The sequence below is a fragment of the Panthera pardus genome, unplaced genomic scaffold (assembly GCF_024362965.1).
Source record: "Panthera pardus isolate Hobbes unplaced genomic scaffold, ASM2436296v1 HiC_scaffold_13, whole genome shotgun sequence".
NCBI lineage: Eukaryota > Metazoa > Chordata > Mammalia > Carnivora > Felidae > Panthera > Panthera pardus.
Genome location: NW_026526688.1, coordinates 198780940 through 198802338, shown reverse-complemented (window position 1 = coordinate 198802338; position 21399 = coordinate 198780940).

The following is a 21399-nucleotide window of genomic DNA, read 5'->3' as shown; positions in this document are numbered from 1 at the left end:
GGGGAAAAGCAGGCTCTCGATTTCAACCCAGAAAGGGACGGACAGGTTGGAGGCCAGCTCCGTAGATGGGTTGTTTGACCACCTGGCCATCGTGCGTTTACAAATAGAGAAATACACTCCTGAGGCTCGCTTGAAAAGTTGGATATGTTCACATCGGCAGCTCTACAACATGAGATTACGGTTCAAGAAACTCACACTCCACACCAGCCTGTGTTTCCCTCTGAGTGAAGGGGAAAGTGTGCAGTTAAGGGCAAGTGACAGCCTCCAAGTGAACACAGAGGAGTCCAAAGAGCTAGGTGACTGGCCTCTCTCTCTCTCTCTCTCTGCCTCTGCTACTCACCAGCTTTGTGAGCCTAGAAGAGGCAATTCACTCCTCTGGGAACAAGGAGATGCCCCCCCACCTTCCCCTCACCCACTAACGGTTGCTTTATGGATCGTTCAAGTCAAAATGACTCGAGGGGCCCTCGGTGGCTCAGTTGGTTAAGCGTCCGACTTCGGCTCAGGTCATGATGTCACTGTTCGTGGATCCAAGCCCTGTGTCGGGCTCTATGCTGACAACTCAGAGCCTGGAGCCCACCTCGGATTCTGGGTCTCCCTCTCTCTCTGCCCCTTCCCCACTCACACTCTGTCTCTCTCTTTCTCTCTCAAATATAAACAAACATTTAAAAAATTAAAAAGAAAAACAAAGATTTGAGAGTGCTTTGCAAATGGTAAAGTGCCAAAGAATAAAAGTCATTTTTAGGTAACAACCTTTAAGTCAAAACATTTTCAACCTCGATCCTTCTTGCAGCTTCTGTCCTATCTTCCGGTCACCATTTCATTCGTTTTACTTCACTTTAGGATTGCTGGGATAAAAATCAAAGGTGTTTATGAAGAGGCTGGCTTTAAAAGATAAGACAACCAAATAATACTTATTCCAAGATAAACTGTAATGGCTGCCGATGGTGTCTGGCCAGACCCCACGCACCAGGACGGGCACCCGCCCCACTCACCGCTGTAATGGTGGCTGCTAATGGCTCTCAGCTGCCCCTTCTCTGGAGAACTGCCCTCTGAGTTTTGGAATATATTTGAGGAGTTACACCCTGTCCCCATGCTGGCCAGGGTCTGCCCACAGCCAATTTCTGACTAATACATGTAAACAAAGTCTTGTCCACCTTGCCTGAAAATGAGACACCCCAGAGCTCCCCATGGGTCAGGCTAAAGATAGACGTTAGCTGAACCCACTCCTTTGCCAAGCTGCACCCCTTGCCCTGTCTCTCACTATGAGGGACTTCGTCCGAAAGCATTCTCTCAATGTGTCGGTTGTACGAGCATCCTTCTCTCATGATCTGCTCCTGGGGAACCCAAGCCAACACATTTGGGACCAGCTTTTATCCTAGTAAACAGATCCTCAGGACAGAATCTGGGTCCCTTGTCAGCCAGAGGGTGATGAGTACCCCGTCCCCTGGTAGTAGGGGCAATTCCCGGCAGGCTGTGGCAGTGCGGTGGCCGAGGACTTTGCGTTGATTGGGACAGTACACAGGTCAGAAGGAGAAGCATTAGCCTGTGAAGTTTGGGAGGTTCAGGAGAGGGAGTAACTATAACATCTGTGCAATCGAATGACTGTTGCTGATGTCACCGATGATGAATTGAAGGGAGAGAAAACGATACGCTCAAATTGACTGATCTCCAGTGAAGAGCCAAGGGCCGCCTGGGTGGCTCAGTTGATTAAGTGTCTGACTTCGGTTCAGGTCATGATCTTGCAGTCCATGAGTTCGAGCCCCACATCGGGCTCTGTGCTGACAGCTTGGAGCCTGGAACCTGTTTTGGATTCTGTGTCTTCCTCTCTCTCTGTCCCTCCCCCACTCATGCTCTGTCTCTCCCTCAAGAATAAATAAACATGAAAGAAAGAAAGAAAGAAAGAAAGAAAGAAAGAAAGAAAGAAAGAAAAGCATGGGTTTAAAAAAATAAAAATAAATAAAATAAACAAAAATAAATAAATAAATAAATAAATAAATAAAATGTAGGGGTCAGAGGATGCCCTTGGCAGTGTTTCAGAGACCTTCATCTCGCAGCGTGAGGGCAGACTGTGCTGAAGGCCCCACACGAGGCTTAATTGTCAGGCGGCAGAGGATCAGGAAAGTTCCGGTGAGTCTCCTATGCCAATGTCAGGGCAAGGAAAATGTTAACTCTCGACCCTTGGACTGAACACACCTGAGTAGGTGCAGCCAAGAACTTTGAAGTTCCCTCGAACGTTCTGACCCTGAATGGCCCGTCCCCCTCACTAAAAGGTCATGGGAGTCCCTGGCTGGAAAACTACGCAGGAGCCCTCAGGTGGATTCCTCCTCCAAATCTTCTCCACTTCCTCTTCCAGCCGTGAGACCAGTAGTTGGGGTTAATGTCAACATGACCCAACTGGGGAAGTGCTAAGTCTTCCAATGGAGGAGAGGAGTAGTATGTCCAAAACAAGTTTCAGGACTGGCTAATGTGTCGGAACAGGGAGCTGCATCTCACTGGGAGTACACGTGAACGTATTGGATCAAGGAGGTGGAACCAAAAGCTGGATGGGAGGATTTTGTTGACATGGGGCACTCTTCTATCGCACAGGATTTAATGTCTTGACAAGGGACCCAGGAAATGATTCCAATACATTATTCTTAGAACCTTGACCTCATTATATGAAGTAGAGATTCCAGACTGTGATGGAAGATTCCAGAAGAAGAGACCAAAAGACTAACACAAGTGAGCATCGTATAACATGTCTATACATCACGCCAGAAAGCCCAACACCTGGCTGTGTTGGAAAGGCTTGGAGGACCCTGTGATGACCAAGGCCATTTGAAATGCCTTGGTATGAGAGGCAGAGTCATCCCTGAGAAGTTCCACAGTGGTGGGGTCCTCTGTAATCAGGGCCGATGGTAAGACATGCTGTTATAAACTGGGCTACTTAGTTGCAGGGGTGGGGGGGGATGATAAAATCCCCAAAGAGCAGAGAAAGGTGGCAGCATTTAACTGTTGGAAACAAGATGGGAATAATTACCTTAAACAGGCAACTGAAGGTTCCTAACCCACAAATATCTGTGGATGTATCTAATAAGACGTGGTGTTCCTAAGGCAAGACAACTAGGGAGCCCCCGCCCAAAAAAGGGGCATCGGTTAATAAATTAATATATTATCAAAAGAGATCAAGCAGAAAGAGGACCAGAAGGCTGACGTCAGCCACTATGACTTACAAAAAGTCGCAATCCCGTGCTCATTTTTAAGCATGGATTCTCAAGAATCTACCTTTTTTTTTTTTTTTAAGAATCCACTCCTTAAAAAAGAGCTTGAGTCCCCATGAGGAAGGACCGTGTAACACCCCAGCAAGGGTAAACAGAAATGACGTACCAAGATCTCGAAAGGAACCAGTGGCCACTTGCATGGCTAGTCTTACACGGGGGGGAAAGAAATACCCATATCTTTGGAGGCTGACACTGCAAAGTGTCAAGGTGCTATCACATCTCCCCTCTGAGGGTAGAGGCGTATGGGAGTCAGGTCAGGCCTCCGGTAAAACTGGCGGGTCATGGTAGATGACAGTAGATGACCACAAATGTAACCAACTGACTTCTCCAGCTGCAGACTCCACGCCAGACACTGCCTCTCTCCTCGAGCGGACTCGGACCAGCTTCTGATACGTGGATTGTAGCTACTGATGTGCAGAATGCATGGTTTTTGGATACCTGTCAGGGGAAGGGATCAGAAAGAGCGTGCATTCGCAGGGGATGGACAACAGCTTTGTCACTCACAGTACACTCACAGCTTTTCCCCAGATCTTAATTGTGTCCTGTTCTGTCACCATGCGAGTCGAACGCACCTCAGGATCTGGACATATCTCAGAATGTCCTATTGATCCCCCACACTGATGGCACTGTGCTCAATGGACACAAAACATGAGCTCCGGAGGTAAGGACCACCACGTAGATGACGTCTTCAGGGGCCCAGAGGTCTAGGGTATGCTGGGACACCCCCTCAAAATGAGGGACAAGCCATTGCCCCTGCAATCGAGGAAGAACCACGATGGCTGGTACGCTACTTTGGTACACGTACTCTATGTTTTAGAGTCGGCATATTCCACTCTTGGCAATACTGTGTCACCTACTTCTCAGGTGACACGAGAGGCTGCTAGTCCTGAGTGGGACCCAGAGCAAGGAACAGCTGAGCAGCAGTTCCGGGCTGTGGTACGAACAGCTCTGCTGCCTGGGCCACACGGGCCAGTGAATCTGCGCTTCTAGAGGTACAATGGCAGGAAAAGACACTGTGGGGTCACTGACAAACTGTACTGGGAGAGCCCCAGTGCAGACCCCTAGGACTGAAGCAAGGCCATGCCATTTGCAGAAGAACACTCGAGACCATTTGGAGAGTAGGTCCTGGAATGCCAATGAGTCCTGATGGGGAGTATCTGACCTCAGGATATCAAGTGACTGTGCAGAAGGGCCTGTCACATGCAGAATGCTGTCAGATTCATCGAGCCGTGGAGTCAAGGGTGCCCCATGGCAATCCTTCATGAGATAGAAGTGATACATCTGACACTGGGTTTAAGCAAGTCCAGAGGTACAAGGATGTTGGACAGACAGGTGGCACAGACATCCATGGCACCCCAGCTCGTACTTCTTATTCGTGGGTGGTCCCTAAGACTGATGGACGGCTGAGCATATGGTCGATGGGTAGGTCAGTTCAGAGCATTGGTGGGAGACAAAATGGACTGCCTTCACCTATAGCTTGACTCAAAGATGGCCCTGAAAGACAGAGGTGAGGAAAAACCCTCCAAGGGCACATGAGCTTATCTACTTGGTTTGAAAGGACAGGTGGGCTAAGGTAAGGATTTACATAGACTCGTGGGCAGTGGCAATGGCTCATCTGCTTGGTCAGTTTCCTGATGTCCACAATGGGAAAAATCATGCTGTGATTGTTGCGGCTGTGGTTTGACACAGTCCGTGCCCTCAAGGAACTCATCACCACGTGAGGGAGACGCACAGGCGAACAGACAAACGCAGTGCAGAATAGAAGATGCTAGAACTTTGGGTGAAGCACAGTGACCCTGGGGGGATCAGGGCAGGCTCTCCTGGAGATGAGCCTACCTTTACCAGGTGGACAGGAGAAAAGATCATTCCAGACAAGTGGAACAGCAGGCGCCAATGCACCGAGGCATGAAAGTGTTTTCAAAGCATTGTAAGCTGTTCGGCATGGGTGGGAGGCAAAATAAGAGGTGTGGGTAATGGAGGGGGGGGCAGGTCAGAGAGGAAATTGCACCAGACAGATGGATGGGCCACCAAGTCATGAAAGACTTTCAGGTCATGCTCAGGGTCAAGGACTATGTCCCGCTGGGTTGAAGACCCTTTGAAGGGAAGTGTCCTGACCTTAACGGAAATGCCTATAAGCTGAGTGAAATTGGTCTTCCTTCCATAAAAATACAGACCTTATTTTTACCATAATGGATAGCGAGGCGGGACCCTGCACCCATTCCTCAACCACTCTCATGTCTGCCAACTACAGTTATGAGGGCTGAGAGCCACCTCTCTCTGCTCTCGGGTCATGAAACTAGAGCCACACCACACCTGTAGATGTGGGACCTTTACCTCAATCACTTAAGAGCACCATATGGGCTCAGGAGGCCTTACATGGCCCATGGCCCCAAGCCCCACTGCACAGCAGCCATGTGGTTTGGTGAGGACTCACCACCCCCCACCCCAGCTCTGAGGGTGGAACTTGATCAGACAAAGCCAATTAAAGACCTCCCACCCTCTCCCAGCCACACTGAATAGCTTAGAGGGGGCAAGTGACTTGAGTTAGCGCCATCACAATAAGGCACGAGACCCCCATTTGGTGGCTGAGAAAAGAGAAGCCTTTGTCTCCTCCAGACTCAAAGGAAAAAGCATGTAGCTCCAGGAGCTTCTGGCAGCCACCTGGCTTCTCTGAAGGAAGCCTATCGGAGGACAAAGCCAGGAAATGACACCCAGCGCAGGTGAGACAAGGAGACTCACAAAGAAAACGGAGCTTCGGGCTGCTGATTTAGGAGCTCTGGACCAAACAACCCCGACATCTGGTCTACCTCTGAGCTCCATTATGGATGCGCCCCACCCTTATGGGTGAGTCAAGTGGAAATGAGCTTTCTGATGTTTCCAACACATTGGGTGTTCATCTTACAGGACCTTCTCAACATCACATCATCACCAAGAGAAGGACAAATCAGAAGCCAATTCATTGAGTAGCGATGTCAGTCTTCCCTAAACAATTCTGAAGGAGCAGCAAAAGAGTTCCGTGGCACAAGTAGACTAAGACATACTCTTTGCTCTTCTGTCCCCTAATTCAGTGACCATTGCCATTCTCCTCTCCCCCCCCCCCACCACCCTACTTTCTCTCCATTGGCCCAGCTTTCCCGTACACCCTACCCCTCACCCTGGGCTGCCAAACAGAAGCTTGACAGGTGCCAGGGCAAGTCAGAGCCCTCAGAGGGCGGAGTGGACAGGAGGATAAGGAATGCCAGTAAGTTTAGATTTCATCCTGGTCTCTGCCACGCTCTTTACAAAGGATCCTCCTCAAAGAGGGCATCTTTGCAACCTCCCCATTTACTTTATGGAAAAGTATAAAGAAGAAACAATCATGGGTTTTTTTGATCATCCCCTCTTGCAAACATCAGCCAGAATCCAGTCCTTTGTCATGAGATCCCCCAAGTTCAAGGCAGAGTGGGACAGTGATACACACGAGGTCAAGGGCTACATAGTGCCCTGGTTGGCCCAAGGACACAGTGAGTCAAGTGATCGCCATGATCCCTGAAGACACAGGTCAGGAGGAGGGGCTCTGGAGGTGAACCATATGGATTCAAACCTGGTTCTGTCATCTTTGCTGTGTGACCTTGGACAAGTTATTGACCTATCAATAAGTCAATAGTTTCCTTGCCTGTGAGACAATGATAATAGCTATCTTGCTGGTGTGAGAATTAACAAGTTAATGCACATAAATGGCTTAGAACAGTTCCTGGCACACAGTGAATCCTCAGTCAACATTAACCACAATTTGTGAAGATTCTGGTCTGTGGCTCTTGGGTATTGACTCAGGGAGGCAGCTAGTAGGTGGGGAACAAGGTGACCCCATAAACTAGTACTAAAATGAGATCTGAGGTTGATATACCGTCTCCCACTGTTTAAGCACTTTTGGGTGCCCTCAAAAGTATCCTGAGACAAGGGTTGGGTGCAGGTAGTTTATTTAGGGGTGTCAGGAAACAGGGAGGGGGGTGATGGAGCAGGGAAGATGGAGAAGCCTATATAAGCATTATCAAAGTGGGTAATGGGAATTCAACTCATCCAGGACCTTCTGAGAAGTATGTGAGAGGCCTCTGTACTGAACTGAATAGTGTTCCCCCAAAACTCATGTTCACCCAGAACCTCAGAATATGACCTTAGTTGGAAGTAGATCTTTGCATATGTAATTGCTTCAGTTAAGATGAGGTCATACTGGAGTGGGGGGGGGGGGGACGCTGAATCCAGTGATTAGTGTCCTTTTAGAAAGGTTATGTAAAAAGCACATGGAGAGAAGAATGTGCCATGTGAAGACAGAGGCAGAGATCGGAGAGTTACATCTAGAAGCCCAGAAACACTAAGGACTTCGGGAAGCCACCAGAAGGGAGAGAGGCATGGGACCACTCCTCCCTCAGAACCTCCAAGAGAGAATCAACCCCGCCCACACCTCGATCTCAAACTTCTGGCCTCTAGAAGTACAGGGCACTACTTTTCTATTGTGTTAAGCCCCTCAGTTTATGGAAATTCGTTCTGGCAACCACAGGAAACTAATACAGCCTCCCATAGCTGCCCGGCCACAGGGCAGGAGCAAGGCATCTCTGCCCAAGCCCGCAGCGCCCCCCTGGTTGAGTGGGGTTGACCATTTTCCTGCACTTCAGGGATATACTTGCAAAAGGGCCAAGGGGGGTGCCAGGATACTGGAAAAGTCCCCGGCACAGATGCAGAAAGATCCCCAGAGCTGACTGGATCAGGAATGCCTCAGAGCGGGGGTGAATCTGAGCTGGCAGAGAACTGGGGGCTGTGTGTCAAAATCAGAGGGGTCCAAGGGGATGTGACGCAAGTCCCAGAGATGTCTGCTACAGTCACCACCATGGCCAAGGGGGTGTGGGGGGCTGTCCCTCCATGTTTACTCACACTTCCTGCTGGGAGTTTCCCAAGATTGCCCAGGGTTACTTTCATTCATTCATTAATTCATTTATTCATTCATTCATCCGGCACACACTCTCTAAGCTCCCGCTCTGGATTAGGTCCAGGAAGACACCAATGGCTAGATCTGGCCCCTGGGCTCCACCAGCTCCCAGTCCAGTGAGGGGGGCACTCAGATCTTCATGGCACAATGGAGTGAGCTCAGTGGTGGTTGCAAGCAGAGGAGGTCACGGGAGCACGGAAGGCAGACCGAGCTCGGCCGGGCCTGGGGGCTGTAGGCAGGGAGGGACAGCAAATAAGTCTTTCTGGTGAAGACGATGCAGGCGGGGGAAAGAGCATTTGACAGCACAGAGGGTGTGGTGTGGCAGTGGGGAGTGCGCATGAGTGGGGCACCCTGGCATCCGCTGGCCCCCAGCGGCCCTGCCTGCCCACCCTTCCGGGAACAGCAGCCCCTGTTTCCTTGCACAGTGTCCCTCCTTTACTCCGTGAGGCGGTTCTGGGGCTAGAATCCTGGCACCCCACCTCTCCCGGCTACGGGGCTGGACCCAGAGATGGACATGTGACCCAGGCGGAGCTAACAGAGTCCTCGCCTGAGACTTCGCCTGGGTCCGCCAGAGGTAAACTCTCTCCCCCTTTTATCTTACTTGGCGGGTGCTGGGAGCGGCCCGTGACTCTGCCCTCCCCCGTCCCTGGCAGAAGTTCACGGACACAGGTAGACGATGGGGCCAAAGCAAGAGAAAGGCCGAGGAGAGACAAAAGGATGTCTCCCGGTCATGTCTCAGGCCAGTTGCCCTCCTGGCCCTTCCCAATCTCACGTGTACACCTCTTTTATGTAAAAGAGTTGGTGTTGAGTTTCAGACCCTTCCAACAGAAAATGTCTGTTTTGTGGGTTGAATTGTGACCCCCCTGTGACCTTTTAAGTGAGAGTTTTGTGGGTTGAATTGTGGCTCCCAAAGGTATGGCCACCCAGAAGCTCAGAGTGTGACCTTATTTGAATGTTTTTACAGATACAATTAAGGTAAGAATCTTGAGATGAGATCACTGGACCTTAAATCCAATGACAAGGTCTGATAAGGGCAGAGGAGGAGAAGGGGCAGAGGGAGACAGAGAGAGGGCCACATGAGGATCGAGGTAGAGACGGGAGCGGTGCGGTCATAAGCCTGGGGACACCTGGAGCCCCCAGACTCTGGAAGCCAGGAAGGAACCCTGGCCTGGAACCTTCCGTGGAAGCACAGCCCTACTGACTCCAGGACTGGGAGAGAAGAAGCTTCCGTTTCAAGCCACCCAGTTTGTGATCATTTGTTATGGCGGCCACAGGAAACGGATTCTGTGGGCATCGTGCAAAAAGCCCAGGAAGGATGTGAAGCAGGTGAGGACAGGATCTGCCGGCTCATGTCTGAGGCCAGGTGCCACTCCCCAGTGAGCCTGGTTAAGACTGGGTGACTCAGTCATTTATTCATCTGACTCCTGGGTTCAGCTCAGGTCATGATCCCACAGTTCATGAGTTTGCGCCTTGCACTGGGCTCTGCATTGACAGCATGGAGCCTGCTTGGGACTCTCCCTCTCCCCCTCCTCTATTCCCCCCTCCGCCTCAAAATAAATAAATAAACTTTAAAAAGAAAAGAATAAATATAAGACTGTGCAAACAGCTATCAGACATCGCAGTTAGCGAGGCAGGGAGCGAGGATGGGGCCAAGATGGGCTTTGTTGTGCTGACGCTTCTCCTCTACAGAAGCAAGGTGCCTCCTGTGCACTTCAGAGGCTCCTGACCTCAGCCGTGTCCGATCCCAGCCCGGGCGGAGGGGCTCTGCCCAGGCTTAGGCATCGGAGCCCTGACAGAATCACGTCTCAGTGATGCTCCACCCACGCTGGGCTCAGGTGCCCGGCTTGTGCCCACACGGGTACCGCCCGGAAGCGCCAGGAATAACACCGTGTGAGTTATAGCTTCTGACCAACGGGGTCAGGAGACAGTGGAAACACGGCCCTGTAGTCTTCCCTGGAAAATCGTTCCGAGCCAATTCTCACAGAATAGACGGAGGCAGTGGGGTAAACAGTCCCACATGGTGGGGCCGGAGTACCCTTCACCCGGCTTCGCTCAGTGTCCCCCGTGGCTGCCCCCTGGGACACACGCCTGGCAGAATGCTCACACAGAAGCCTCTGTCTCAGGCTCTGCTTTCTGGGAATCCAGCACACGTGGTTGTGAAGCAGACTGTGGTTCATCCATCTCCACATCCTGCTGCAAACGTTCTTCGGGGCCAATGCCACTGAACAGCTGCGTATGAAATAAATCCTGGTGAAGCCATTCTCGTGAGTGCCCCTTAAGTGCAGCGACTGTGACGGGGGTCAGTCGTTTCTGGCACCATAAGGTGGAGGGAATTGTGCCCAGCAGAACTTCTCTCAAGGGTAGTGTGGCTGGAAAGAATCCCGGGAGGAGACACATGGACTGAGGAATAAGTCCCACCACCACCACCACCAAGGCAGTTGTGAGGATCAGTGGAAGGTGGCAAATTCTCACCTAAGTAGGGAGGGCCCAGTCAACTGCAGGTGTTTTGATTTACCCTGTGAAGCCTGCAAGTTTGGGCCAGAGTGGAATTGTTCTGACAGCCAAGGAGATGCTGAGGCAGGACCTGGGGTCCTTCTCCGTGCCACCCACCTCTCCCCATAAACACCATGTCAATATCTACAGAACACCAGTTGGAAGGTCAAATTGTCAGCGTGCTCAGGGCTGCGACTCATTTTCCCCGTCTTCACAGAGATTCTTCCCTTTTAATATCCTGTAGCACGGTCAAGACATGGCAAAAACTTCCTATTCAGAGCTCTCCCTAGAGGCCAAAGGGTTTCAAAAGGGAATAAATGTGGAGAGTAAAATAAAAGTCCCATATCTCAGCAGGTTATGGCATCCTGGCTGCTGTCTGCCTCCATCTATGCCCGTGGCCCACATCACCCAGCCAGCCAGCCCTGCCTGCGACAGACGCTGATAAGAAGACACACAGGCCATCACCTCCTCCGGCCACCCCAGGCCCACCCTCCGAGGTCCAGCTTCCCAGCCAAGGACCCAGCTCACACACACACACACACCAGAAAGAGGCAGAGCACAGAATTCACAGATGACTCTTTACAGTAGATCAAGGAAGTACCATTAGCTCTTTTTACAGGACAGGAAACAGGATCAGGATTGGAAGACAAGTCCTTGCCCCATGCACGCCACAGTGCACAGTGAAGCCACGGTTTCAGACTGCAGAAACCTCACTGCTTCCCTGTCATCGGAAAAAATAAATAAAATAAAATAAAATAAAATAAAATAAAATAAAATAAGCACACACAATTTTTTTGGTCTCGCTGCCCCACACCCTTCTCATGTCACCACTTAATATTCAAATGTGGAGAATTTCCACACTGGAGAATAAAAAAGTCCGAAGATTTTCCCTAGAAGGCCTCGGAGCTTGGTTTCTCACAAATGGCCCCAAGGATGGAAAAAGTCTCCCAAATTGAGACTGGCAGGAAAGCGGGGCCCACTTTGTCTGATATTTCTTCTCTCCTTTCTTGGCACCCGTAGGCTTAGCTCACGCCAATGGAAAATTCCCAAGTGCCAAACAGTTCTCAGATAATCTGCACGCAGAGAAAAAAAAAAAAAAAAAAAAAAGCTTTTCAACTAAGACAGCTCATGAGGGATTAAGGCGGGGCTCCAGCCAAAACATATATTTTTTCAGATTCTTGACTTCTTTTTCACGTCAATCGGCAGGCTTGCACCCAGCTTCGGCCCTGTCACTGAGACCAGCACTGGGTTGCACCAGAACCTGGATTTGGGGCTCCAGAAGGTCCCAAGCCTGGGCTTGGAAATGCCCCATGGGAAAGATTGGAGGCTTTCTAGAAACATCAAGAAGGAAGGGTCGCTACTTGCTCCTGTCCAGACTTGTCCAGGAGAGGATATGGGCAGCCAAGATCATCAGAATAATGTCATGAGACCAAAAGGAGGGTGGTGACCGTGGGCGAGGGTGGGAGTTTAGATCCAGGGAAGAGAGAGAGACACAGAGACAGATCAGCAAAAGGCTCCCGACTCATAGCCTATAATGCGTTACTTGTGTAGATGACATTCACTAGCTATACGCTAATCTCTATGATGCTCTATCCGTTTTTAATCCTACATCATGCAATGTCATAGTAACAATCACATTAGTGTATTCAGTTGGCAACAACTAGTACACAGCTGCATTTCAGGTGTTGTGTAGAAAGGAGGCTTCCACAGTGAGGGCACAGCCCGGCCTCTGTCTCCATGGGCTCTTATTCTGATAGCGGAGGTAAGCATTAAAAATAACACCAACGTGGGGTGCCTGGGTGGCTCAGTCGGTTAAGCATCTGACGATTTCGGCTCAGGTCATGATCTCACAGTTCATGAGTTCGAGCCCCACATCAGGCTCTGTACTGACAGTGTGGGACCTGCTTGGGATTCTCTCTCTCTTCTCTCTCTGCCTCTCCTGTGTGCGCTCTCTCTTTCTCTCTCTCTCTCTCTCTCTCAAAGACAGGATACAAAATCAATATACAAAAATCTGCTGTTTCTGTATGTTAGTAATGAACGATTAGAGAAATTCAAAACAACAGTTCCATTTACAATCGTATTAAAAAAAGAAAACCCCTACACACCTAGGAATAGATTTAGCCAAAGAGGGGAAGGATATGTAGACTGAAACTGTAAGATGTTGAAGAAAGGACTTGAAGAAGACACAAATAAAAGGAAAGATATTCCATGCTCATGGATCGAAAGATTAATACTGCTAAAATGTCCATACTACACAAAGCAATCTACAGATTCAATACAATCCCTACCAAAATCCCAATAGCATTTTTCACCGAAATAGAACAAACGATCCTATCGCAAATAGCCAAAGCAATTTAGAAAAAGAAGACCAAAGCTGGAGGCATCAAAGTCCCTGATTTCAAACTATATGGCAAAGCCTTAGTAATTAAAACAATAGGGTATTAGCATAAAAACAGACATACAGATCGACAGAGCAGAATAGAGAACCCAGAAACAAACCCACGCATATATGGCCAATTAGCTTATGACAAAGGAACCAAAAACATACAATGTGAGAGTCTCTTCAATAAATGCTGTTGGGAAAACTAGACAGATACATGCAAGAGTAGAACTGGACCATTGTCTTCTACACAAAAATAAACTCAAAATGTATTAAAGACTTGGACGTAAGGATATGGGCAACCCTAGAAGGAAACTCCTAGAAGGAAATGGGTGGTAAGTTTTAGTGATGATATTTTGGGTTTTTACATACCATGAGATCGTGACCTGAGCCGAAGTTGGATGTTTAACCAACTGAGCCACCTGGGTGCCCCTTGGTGATGATATTTTGAATCTGACACCAAAAGCAAAGCAACAAAAGCAAAAATAAACAAGTGAGACTACATCAAACTAAGGCTTCTGCACAGCAAAGGAAACTATCAACAAATAAAAAGGCAACCTACTGAATGGGAAAAAATATTCTCAAATTATATACCTGATAGGGAGTTAAAATCCAAACTATATAAAGAACCCATACAACTCAATAGCAAAAAAAGCAAATGATCCAATTTAAAAATGGAGAGAGAAAAAATTAAAAAAACAAAAACAAAAACAGGGGGAGTGCCTGGGTGGCTCTGTTGGTTGAGCGTCCGACTTCAGCTCAGGTCATGATCTCGTGGCTTGTGGGTTCGAGCCCCACATCAGGCTCTGTGCTGACAGCCCGGAGCCTGAGCCTTCTTCGGATTCTGTGTCTCCCTCTCTCTCTGCCCCTCCCCTGCTCATACTCTGTCTCTCTCTCTCTCTCAAGAATAAGTAAACATTAAAAAAAATTTTTTTTTAATGGACAGAGGATCTGGACAGACCCTGTTGCAAAGAAGACATACAAATGGCCAACAGGCCCATGAAAAGATGCTCAACATCATTAATCATCAGAGAAATGCAAATCAAATCCACTGGAGATCACCTCACACCTGTTAAAATGGCTATTATCACAAAGATAGGCAATAACAAGCATGGGGAGGGCTGTGGAGAAAAGGGAACAGTTGTGTACTGTTGGTGGGAACGTAAATGGGTGCAGCCACTGTGGAAAATAGTATGACGGTATTTCAAAAATTAAAAATAGAACTACCATATGATCCAGTGATTCCACTTCTGGGAATTTAACTGAAGAAAACAAAAACACTAACTCGAAAAGATACCCGCACCCTCATGTTCATTGCAGAATTATTTACAATAGCCAAGACAACCGAAGAGTCCGTCAATGGCTGGATGGATAAATAAATTCTGGTGTGTCTATATACAATGGAATATTATTCAGCCAGAAAAAGAAGAATGAAATCTTGCTGTTTGTGACAATGTGATGGACTTGGGGACACTAAGCTAAGTGAAATAAGTCAGACAGAGAAAGACAAATACTATATGATCTCTCTTATATGTAGAATCTTAAAGAAAGAAAATAAAAGCTCAGATATACAGAGAACAAACTGGTGGGGGTAGGGGATGGGAGAAACAGGTAAAGGGAGTAAAAAGAGAAAGAAAAATGGCAATTTTTATTATTACTCTAAACCTCCAGATTTTTCCCCTCACTCATTTTTACACTGCGATCAGTCTTCATTTTATTTTATTTTTTAAAGTTTTTATTTATTTATTTTGAGAGAGACAGAGACAGCTCAAGTGGGGGAGGGGCAGAGAGAGAGAAAGAGAGAGGGAGAGAGAGAATCCCAAGCAGGCTCTGAGCTGTCCACGCAGAGCCCAACGCAGGGCTTGAACCCACAAAGTCGTGAGATCACGACCTGAGCCAAAATCAAGAGTCAGATGCTCAACCGACTGAGCCACCCAGGCACCCCTAATTCGTCTTAGTTTTAAAAGAAAGTGGTCAACTAATTTATTTTTAAAATAAAAACAAAAATAGAGTAGTTTTGCTTTCTTCTGCCTCACTCACTACCTTGTGGGATGCGTGGGGGTTAGAAGTGTGGGAGACTTCCCCATGTTGTCTTGGTCCATGAATGGATCTGTTGTGATATATATTTCCAGGTCCCAGAGATCCACACCCAGAGAAAACGGAAGCAGGCTGGAGTCTGCAGTCAGTAAACCCATCTTCTAGTTTGGGTTCAAATTCCAGTTCCACAATTTGCTAGCCACATGTCACTTTTCTTTTCTGGGCCTCAGTTTCTCAATAATAGGGTTGGGTCTCTAAAGAACTTTCCAACCCTGACATTTTCTGAGGTCAAGAACAGGCCAAGAGACTTCTCCAGTCCCTACCTCATGTCTCACGTCATGGACATTGGGGGCCAAAGCGGATTTTAGGGCCATGATTCTTCCCCAGGGCTGTGTTACCTGAGTCACTCAGAGAACCTTGTCTAAATGCCATGACTAGGCCTCATCTCAAGAGAGGTGGCTCTGGGGTGGAGACACAGAGAGAACACATGGTGAGAACTACAGGACGAGCCTGAAGTAGAAAGGAAGACAAGCGCAGATTGTTGCATGGGTCTCCAGAAACCACACATAGTTCACAAGACAGCCAGTTCTTAACACACGGGAGAATCCTGAGATGCTCTAAGTGATACTTTCATTTATTTTTTTGAAAGTTTTTCCAGCAGTATACAGTCGTTTCTCGTGGCTTCCATAACAAATCACCCACAAATGTGGTGGCTTTAAGCAGAAGAAATTTAGTCCCTTCTTGGGGCTGAAAGTTCAAAATCACAGGGTTAGCAGGACCACACTTCTTCCAGAGATTCTAAGGGAGGATCCTTCCTCAACTCTGTGGCTTCTGGTGGCTGTGGGCACTCCTGGGCATACAGCCTCATCACTCCAACCTCTGTTTCCTGTTGGGACACTTGTCATTGGATTTAGGGCCCACACAAATCCTCCAGAATGATCTCCTCATCTTGAGTTCCTTAACTTAATTACATCTGCAAAAACTATTTTTTCCAAATAAGGTCACATTCACAGGTTACAGGGATTAGGATGTGGAAATTGCATCTTACAGAATAGAATGTACTAGAATGTAAAAATGCTCCATTTTTTTAATATGGGAAAGCTGAGGCCCAAAGAGACTACTTGACTTACCCCAAATCACATGGGTAAAAAGTCTTGAAGTTTAGAGATAACATACATGTCCCTCCATAGCCACCCATTTTGGCTGTGGCTCATTAGGGAATATCATACCGCTGTTAAAAAGAACACGTTTGATCTAATAGGGCTGATGCAGAGTGATAGCCAAGACCAACAGCTGAATTAGCAAAGGAAGCTACACAATAATTCTTAAAACCCAATTGTGTGATGTTCTACCCATCATGCGTGTGTGTTTCTGTGAACACAGGCTGGGAGGCCACACAGGGTCACAGGGAGACACCAGACTCCAGAGAAACACCCAGTCCTAACCCCCTCCTTTCCACTCATCAACACTGGCTTTGGGAAAATTACATAGCCTTGAAGAACCAACCCTTCTTCATCTGTAGTATGGAGATAAAATAATGCTAAGTTCCTGAGTTGATGGATAGTGGCTACAAAGGACTTGGGTCATTGAAGTGACGGGAAAATAGTTATTGCTACTACTATGATCTTCGCTATCGTCCATAGCTTTGTTATCACGTAAAAGTCTCAAAAAAATGTCTTTTTCATGTCAACATTGCAGATTAAATGCACACACTTATTTTCACTAAAATGACAGTAAAGAAATTTGCAGAGGCATTAAGACACAGGGGCCAAGAAAGCAAGAATCAAGACATGTTAATAGAATCTTAGAAGATGGTAAGCGGATGGGCGAGCAGTACACAACTTCTCAGAGCGGACTCAGGCGACATCCAATCTTTGAGAAGGACAGACGTCTACCAGTGAGCCTGGTGTGCCCAGAACCAGAGGGCTATTAGCTCAGAATTAGAGGCCCAGGTGCCTCTAGAGACAGGCCAGAGATGGATGTGAGAGCAGACGGACTGGCAGAAAGTACCCCGTCATGTGCAACAAGACATATATATATTCCTCCGGTCAACTTTTTTGCACAAAGATTGTCAGCCATTTTGGGGGACACTTCTTAACAAGAAAGAGGAAGGCTAAAAGGAAAAGAAAAACAAAAAACTTGGAGGAAAGGAAAGACAATGCAGCAGCAGAAGAAAAAATTTTAGATCTATAGTTCAAGACCTCAGAGGCAGAAAATATTGTATTTAGGAAATGAGAACTAGATGCTATAAAAAGGGGGCAATCTGGGGTGCCTGGGTGGCTCAGTCAGTTAAGTGTCAGACTTTAGCTCAGGTCATGATCTCATGATTCATGGGTTTGAGCCCCACATCGGGCTCTGTGCTGATGGCTCGGAGCCTGGAGCCTGCTTCGGATTCTGTGACTCCCTCTCTCTCTGCCCCTCCACCACTCTCTCTCTCTCTCAAAAATAAATAAACATTTAAAAAAGGGGGGGGCAATCAGAGAACATGGAAGAACTCCTAAATACTACAGAAATAAAGACATTGAAGAAAATAATAAAAAACATAATAGAAATCTTCTGCAATAGTACTATAGAACACAGAAGAAAAAAGGTTAATAAAAAGTTTTTTTTAATGTTTAAAGGATCAATCTAAGTAACCTAACATCCAAGTAATAGGACACAATAGGAATTCTAAAAACGATCTGGTCAAATTAACAATTCAGGGCACTTTCTTCCAACCAAAGCCATGGGTTTCTTGGTTGAAAGGATTTACCTGCGGCTCAACATAAGTGTAAAAAAAGAACCACAGTAAGGTACATGATAGTGAAATTGAAAGGCAACAGGGATAAGGAAAGGATCTCAAAAGCCTACAGAGAGAGAAAACAGGAATCAGAATGACTTCATACTATCCATGGCTGGAAGTGAGAATACTACAGAGAAATGGTTCCAAAGTACAAGAACTACAATGCTACACACAAGCAAACTATCATTGAAATTTTGAAACTCTCAGGAGCAGAATGAAGATCATACTAAAAATGCAAAATTTTGACACTTACTCCCTTGCACCCTGCCTCAGGAAGCTACTGAAAGACATGTTCCACCAAGATGGGAAAAAAACCAAACAAAAGAAAGCCATGGAACCCAGGAAATTAGGGATCCAACCCAGGAGAGGTGCAAAGGGAACTTCCTGGATGATGGGGAAGAGACATTCAAGACTGCCGGCTGTGCAGGGACCTAGGAGACAACCAGTGGTAGGAGAGCAATGTTCATCAGGAAATGACTCCAAACAGGAGGGGAAAGGGGGATTCCCCGGTATGTGTGAATTTCCAGAGTGAGGACATGAATTAATGACAGGCAGGTAGGAAACTAAATAAAACATAAAGGCAATTACCAACACCAGGAAAAAGAAAAAGTTATACAAGACAGGAAATGCAATTAAAGTTAGCATTCTATGTGACATTACTAGTAGTATATTAGCACACACTACACGGCAATAATAATAAACACTGAATATTGATTTAACAAAAAGATTAAAGCATAATTGGAGTGGGTGAGAGGGTAACTGGGGGCACTAATGTAAGAGCAAAGTTTTATCTTTGTAGTAGAAATTCCACTGATGATGTTCAATACAGAAAAATCAAAGATTATTAGTACAGAGCTGCTATTTAGAAGGAGGTAAGAAAATGCCAGAAGAAATAACTAAAAGTTGAAAATGGTTGCATCTGGGCAGAAGAACTGAGGTGGACATAGATAAAGGCTGTTCTTTTTCATTAGAACCAGCCTTTGAGAACCATTTGACCTTTAAAAGTATATAAACTTACTTCCTTAATGAAAAGTCAAAATTAAATCTAAAAACAACTTTAAAAAACTGATAACCCCTGGGGAGAAGAGTGGAAATATGCTCTATACTCTTGTGTGTCTCCAGTTTATTTACAGCAGGAATGTGTTTAAGTATGGCTTGTGTTAAAACAAAAACTAATGTTTTGGTGGTTAACAAAAAAGGATCTCAAATTCGAGCCCAGGACCTGACTCTGTTGGGACAGGGCTAACATCTGAAGACAGAGAGGAAAAGCTGGGCCAGCAGGACGTGTAGGACTTGGGACAACACTGGGGTTGGGGGTTGGGGGGGGGGGCGGAATTCCCCGCTGGGAGAAAACATGGAGTGTATTTGGCTCAAAACAAGAAACCCACACAGAGATTTTGGTTTGAAGCTTTGGAAAACATTTGTTTTCATTCCTCGTAAAAAAAAGGATGACGAACGGAATTATTTGAAATGAGATTTTAACAAGAAAAAAACTAATAACATTTCATTAGTATTCTCTTACCAGCTCATTATTAACAAGTCCAAAGACTGATTTTAAGAGTTTCTGTTTCTTTATAATGTCCAGCGAAAACCATCAACACCAGGAGAGGGTTTGGGCTTTGTTTGTTTTTTGTTTGCTTTTTTTTTTTAAACATTCCTCTTCTTATGAGCATTTTGCTTGATTTGTATTTTTGCCACCACTTCCAGAGTTCTTTCTGAGCTCATTAATGTGTTAAACAGGCACTTAAAGCCAGCGTGGGTAGAGAGAACAGACTTGTGTGTTAGAATCGCACAGAATTTAATATGAATTCCAGATACTGGCTCATTAACTGTGTGACCTTGAGCAATTGACTTACCCACCCTGGGCTCCAGTATTCCCTGAACAACAGGGATGGCATGCCCCGTATTAAATAATAGATTAAGAAACAGGAGTGCGGAACCTACTAGGTGCTCGACAAAGTGCCCTTCCTGTCCCCCCACCACATACAGGGAAAAGTACTCAAACACTGATGACTTAAATGGCTCATCATACTTGTATCCGAGTTGGATTCCCTACATTTTGAGCACTTCTAGAAAATTGTCTGTAATTACCTTACAGACGTCACCATCTGATAGGGCCTGGTGAAAACTTTGAGAGCCTTAGAGTTTCACGGCTGGGCCCCGGCCTAGGATTAGTGATAAAACAGGGTCCAACTCCCAATTATAGCCTAAGGCTCGAGCTCATCCAAGTCATTTAAAAAAAAAATGCAGAAGAGCAAATCCAAGGAGAGGAAAGGAAAGGGAAACAGTGCCGTGTGCAAATGTGTAAAATCAGGTCAGGACACCCAGACTCCAGGGCTAACTGCAGCCCAGACCTCACTGTGCAACCCTAGGAAAAATATCTCAACATTTCTGGGCCTTGGCTTTCTCATTTGGCGAAGAAAATCCTAACTCCTGCTTTGCCAGGCTCCCCAGTTTGTGGTTAGGGTCTACAAGACAAGAATACAGGTATCTATGTGTCTCTTCTCCCAACATTTTCCCCCTGTACTTTGTCTCCCACCGTGGCTGATGTTAGGTGGGGGGTGGGAGGGCAGGAAACAGCCGAAGCCTCAGGCTTTCTGGCTTCTGAGTCCTAGGAGCCTGATAGGAGTGACTGATGGCTTGTGGAGGCCTGAGTCCCCGTCACTATTCCAAGCACGTCACATGCACCAACTCATCCAATCCTTTAATGGTCTATGAGGCAGAAATTGTTATAACACCCATTATACAGATGGGAAGACTGATAAGACCAGAGAAGTAAATAAATGTGCCCAGGGTCATATGGCCAGTTAATGAGGGGTCTGCACTTGAACCCCAGCTTTCTGGCCCCAGAAAAGGGTAGCCCCACCCATTCCCTGCTCAGGAAACCCTGTCACCTCGAGTGTGTCCCTTCTTTGAATCTTGGGGTATCCTGCCTCTGCTTGGGACAGGTAAGTAGCAAGATATGAGTGGGAGCTGGTCGACCTATGTGGAGACGATGGCCTTTGCCACCTTTACCACTGTCCCCTAGTCTGGGGTCCTGGGGCCTGCCAGGGCCAGCTGTCAGATCGGAGGCTACTGATTATCTGTGCCCTCTTGCCACCTCCTGGGCACCCAACTTCCCTGGTGCCTCTCCTGAGAAATTGGCAACAGTAAGGACAGAGACCAAGAGCTCAGTGTTCGAGGGGGCCCGGTTTGCCGTCCAGCTGATCCCCAGGATCAGCCGGGCCCAGAGCTGGTCACAGAACCTCTCAGAGCCTTGGGCTCCTCCTGCAGAGGAGACGGCAATCCTTCATTTCATTAATAAATATCGAAGCCCTACTGTGTGCTGGGCACTGCTCTGGGTGCTGGGGATCCAGCTGGGGAGGGAACTACACAGAGTCACTGCTCTCCTAGGCTAGGCATCAAGTGGGGGAGAAACGGAATATGTGAACATATAAGCACGTCCTCTGCTGTTGGGTAGTGAAGAAAAACAAAGCCAGGTTAG